The sequence below is a fragment of the Macaca mulatta genome, chromosome 8 (genome assembly GCF_049350105.2).
Source record: "Macaca mulatta isolate MMU2019108-1 chromosome 8, T2T-MMU8v2.0, whole genome shotgun sequence".
NCBI classification, from domain to species: domain Eukaryota; kingdom Metazoa; phylum Chordata; class Mammalia; order Primates; family Cercopithecidae; genus Macaca; species Macaca mulatta.
Window position 1 is genome coordinate 23042566 of NC_133413.1, and position 5555 is coordinate 23048120.

Below are 5555 nucleotides of genomic sequence, written 5' to 3' on the forward strand. Positions count from 1 at the left end.
CTCATCATGTTGTGGGATATTCTCTGGAGAAGGGAACCATCGCACCCATCACACCAGCAGCTGCAGGATGGATGTTCTGGCTGGAAACAGGGGTCTGGGCTTTCTGTGCTGCCTTCTGTCCCTCTTCCAGCCCACTATGTCTCAGGCGATCACCCTGGGAGAGGCGACCAGACATCAAGAACTTGGTAATAGAAATGGCCTGCCTTCTTGGGTCTCCTTCTGCTCCCCACTGCATTCTCTCTCTGTGGTCACACATTCTGCTCTCCAGCGACATTTGCACCTCTCCTGGGGCCAGGTCACACCCCTTGTTCTCATGGTTTTAACCAAAATATCATTACCGTGGTCTTTTACATGGAAGTACTTGTCTTTGGGGAAATCTGCATCCTGCTCATAGCCCAAGGTGGCATGTGTCAGCTTTAGGCACGCTTCCTCTGCTTGGGCCAGTGTCTAGTTTTTGAAAGGTACACTCCATACTTTCTTGTCCAGGGTTTGTCAGTTGCCTTGCATCCTTGTTTGTGATATGCTTTTTCTCTTCTCCTTTCTGAAAGTTTTCAGAAGCACTTGGGAAAGGCCAAGGGAGAAAGTCCCTCCTTTTTTCTCTTTTGTTCAATGGGAACTATATCATATACACAAAGTAATGCATATGAAATACATGTAAGGTTTAAAGAATAAAACTAACAAAACAATGTAATAAAACAACCTGTAGCATTATGCAGATGAAGAAAGAGAACATAGCCATTGTCTTCTAAACCCCATGAGTGCCAACTGGGGGAGGGACACTTGTTTTGAATTATATTTATTCAAACTACTATTTTGAATTATATTTTTACTACTACTATTTTGAACTATATTTGACATTACCCTTGCTTTGCTTTATAGTTTTATGAGGTATGTCTGTAATTCCTAAATGAAATCCTGTTTAGTTTTTCCTGACTTTATATAAATGGAATTGTACCCTATTTATTCCTCTGCACATACTTCCCAGGTTCCATAGTATCGTTCTGAGATTCCTTCATATTCAGCACTTGGCTGTATTCAGGTTTCTATTCAGCTGAGTGCTCAATATGAAGAAATCTCAAAATGATACTATGGAACCTGGGAAGTATTTGCAGAAGTATATACTCCTTGTGTCACTGTGTAGTATTCCTTTGTATGACTATACCAAAAAAATGTATTTCTCTATCTTGCTGTTGCATCCAGCTTTCTAGTATTAAGAACAGTACTGCTGATACTATTGTTGTATCTTTCTCCTGACACATAATTGCAGGAACTTCTCTAAGTTATGTGTCTATGAGTAGCCTTGCTGGATGACAAAGTATTCACATTTTCAACTTTACTGGATAATGCAGTTGTTTCGCAAACTGACTGCATCAGTTTATACTCCCATCAAAAGTGCAGGAAAGTTTCCTTTGTTCCACCTGCTTACTGACTTCCACATCCTTAACTTGGTATTTTCAGACTTTTTATTAATGTTTATCTAGACAGTAAGAAATTATAGCACATTATGATTGTAATGTGCATTCCATGATCACTATAGTAGCTGAACATCTTTTTACATGTTCAGTGGCCATTCATGCTCTCTATGGTGACATTTCTACTCATCTCCTTTGTTCCACTTTCTTTTGGGCTGTTAGTCTTTTCTGTACTTACTCACAGTTTTTTTATTAGATTCTAGACACTGTGCCAGTGTCAGTTATATGTGTTGCAGATCTCTTCTCAAGTCAAATCAGTCTGTGGCTTGTCTTTCTAGTCTCTGATGCCATATAATAGCTAGATGTTACTAATTTTAATTTACTCTGATTTTGCAATCTTTTTATTTATTGTTAGGCTGTGTGTGTGTGTGTGTGTGTGTGTGTGGCATGTTTAAGAAATAACTACCCTAAGGTCTTCAAGATATTCTTTCACATTTTCTTCTAAAAATCTTAAACTTTTATCTTTCATGTTTAAGACCTTTATCTATCTGGAATTAATTTTTTATATGGAATACATTAGGGATCTATTTTCATATTTTTAAAGTCTGGATAACTAATATCACGTTCTGAAGAGCCTATCTTTTCCCCACTGATATACTGTCACCTATCAGTTTCCACATATGCATGGGTCGATTTAGAAGCTCTTGATTGTGTTCCATTGGTCTATTTTTCTATCCCTGTACCAACGCCTCACTCTATTTCCGGACCATTAACATTTTATGCTGTTATCTGATAGGGCAACTATCCCTCTCCCATCTTGTTCTTATTTTTCAGGAATGCATTGGCTCTTCTTGACCTTTGGCTGATCCATATAAATTTTGAAATTAGCTTATCAGGTTCCATGAAAATTCTGTCAGGATTTTCATGGGAACTGCATTCTATGCATACCAATTTTGGAAGAATTGTTATTTTTATGATATCAAATCATCTTATTTACAATCATGGTATGTCTCTATTTTTTTCAGACCTTTTGGATGTCTTTCAATAACGTGGTAAAATTTTCTCCAAAAAGAAAATTATAGAAGAGCAGTTAACAGCACATATTCTAGAAACAGATGCTGGTTTGAATTCCTATTCTGCAATTTATTAACTGTGGAATATGGAACAACTTACGTGATCTCTTTGGGTCTCGGTTTCCTCAGCTGTAAGTGGAACTAATTAATAGTACTTACCTCATATGGTCGTTATAAGAATGCATGGATTTTTGTATATTTATATATTATATATAAATATATATGTAATATATACTATATACTATATATATACACAAACACAAAAGAAAACATATAAATCAAAAATATAATGTAGTTATAAAACAAAATATGTCTCGGATAATAAAATCAAAGACTTTATATAGCACTTATCATGGGCCATGTACTATTCTAAACTATTTTACTCATATGTAAAGTGTTTTGAATAGTGCATAGCCCATGGTAAGTACTATATAAGTCTTTGCTTTTATCATCTCTAGATAAATTATGTTTTATTTTCCTCCCATAAATAACATTTTTAATTGCATTTATGCATGTAACTGATTTATACATGTGTCAGTACACACAGACAATTGACATTTGTATTAATCAAAACTTGAAAACTGGTTAGATTATCTTATTAATTCTAAAGAGTCTTGTACATTATTTTGAGCATTTTAGCAGATTATCTGCTAATAATATGGCTTCATCCACTCCACTTCTTGTATATTTGATTTTTTTTCTTGTCTTATTGCATTGGCTAATACTGCCAGTATATTGCTGAATACAAATAATAGTGGCAAGAATCCTTTCTTGTTCCTAACTTTAAATGGAGATAATTTTATATTAACCACTGAATAAAATTTTGGCTATAGATTTCAGGTGGATACAGTGTATCAGGCTAAGAAAATTTCTTCTTCTATTTTGAGTTTGCTAAAAACTTTTATCATGAAAAAGTGATTATTTAGCTAATGTGACAAATAATATTTATCTATTAAATGTTGGACTAATGTTATAGTCCTGTAATCATATGAACTTGGTCATAGTATATTATCTTCAACTTTACATCCAATTTGCTAATATTTTGTTTCAGATGTTTAATCAATAATAAACTGTTAAATTGCCCTGTAACTTCCCTTTCTTGTACTGACTTTGTTAAATTTTCATTTTGAAGATATGCTGGCCTCTTTTTGACTTTCTGAAATATTATGTAAGTTTGGAATTATTTGTTCCCTAAAAGCTTACCTAATATATAGAACTCTTTGTACCTGGTATCTTCTTTGAAGAGATGTTTTAAAATATTGAATCAGTACCTTAAAGGCTATAAAATCATTTCTTATTCAATTTTAGGGATTTTTATTTTCCTAAGAATGCACTCATATTGTCTGAATTTTTAAGTTATTATTTGAGCCTTTATTTTCTTAAATTACTTTTTAATCTCTGCTGCCTCAGTGCATAGTTATGTCGCTTTCACTCTAAATTCTGTTTACTTGTTTTTTTCTCATTATATCCTTATCAGTCTTGCAGACATGTGCTGATTTCATTAGGATTTTCAAAGAAGCAAGTTTTATCTACTGCTCCCTTCTATTGACTCTGTTGTATTTCTGACCTTGTCTTTACTACTTCCTAACTTCTTTCCTTGACTGTTTTCTATTATTATTTTCTACTGTTTAAGGTAAGATGCTTAACTCACTTCTTTTCAGCCCCTCTTCTTTACAATGTAAGCATTTAAAGCCATAATTTTATTTGTAGATACCAATTAAGCTGAACCCTCACAAGATTTGATTTATAAAATTTTCACAGTGATGTTTTTTATTACATATTCACTATAAATCTTCTTTTATTTCTGTTACGTTTTCTTCATTTTTAGTCATTTATAACATAATTTTGTTGTTGCCTAAGAATGTGGTTTATAAGACTATATTCATTAAAATGCAGACAGCCTTGTACTTGATCAATTATTATAAATGTTCTATGTGCACTTGAAAAGAATATGTATTCTTCAATTGTTTGTGTGTGTTCTGTATACATTTCTTAAATCAAACGTGTTAAATGTGTTTTTCAGATCTTCTCTGCCACTGTCCATCTGCTTGATTAGATGAAAAAAATCACTGGGTCAGTCACTGAGAGCAGGATGATAAAATCTCCCACTTAGGCTGTACATATGTCAATTTGTCCTTATAGCTGCATCCGTTTTTGTCTTATATATTTTGAAGCTATATTGTTAGATACATTCAAATTTAGAATTGGTATGTATTTAAACTATTAATTTGTAGTGAGCTTTTTATCTCTAAAAATAATTTTGGCCTTAAAGGCTAGTATATATGAGATTTATATACTATACTAACTTTCCTTTAGCCTTTATCTACTTATGATTTTTTCCTATCCTTTAATTTCAACCTTTCTCTATTCTTGGATTTTGATATATATTTTGTAAATAGCATATACCTGGATTTCTGTTTCGTTAGGCTTTTTAAATCCAGTTTGGCACTATTTATCTTTGAACGGGGCATTTGGCCCTTCCATATGGCCTTCAATTTCTCATACATTTGAGTTTACTTCTACCATCTTATTTTCAACTTTTAAAAAACGTTTCCATCTTTTAGATTAAATTTAGTTCTCTTTCCATTACAGTTTTTCTTATACTAGTTTTGGAAGTTATTCACTTTATTTTTATGCTTAAGTTTAACAGTTATTAAAGTGAAAAGTTAATTGTCATAGTTTGGGCTCCCTGATTAACAGAATCTAATACAAGGGCTTGAAGGCAGATAATATATTTGGCAGGCAACCAAAAAAGCAAAGGAGGGAGACAATGGTGGGAAGAAGAGGAAAAACCCTTAGCAAGGGTCATTATCAAGGTCGCTACTATGAGCAATGGTAGGTTTTCTGCCATGACAGAATTCTGCCAGGTTTTCTGAGAAACATGAAAAATGACTTCTAGAATTTCCCACCTGAACGAATGATTTCTAGAATTATCCATCTCAAAGTGCAAGCAGTTATCTATCACTTCCCATTCCTCATTAACTGGGGGTTCCCACAGGGTCAATAATCCCCTAAACCTCTATTCTGCATTTGCACAAGGGTCTGTTGGTCTCCAGTGGCTTTGGAGAAG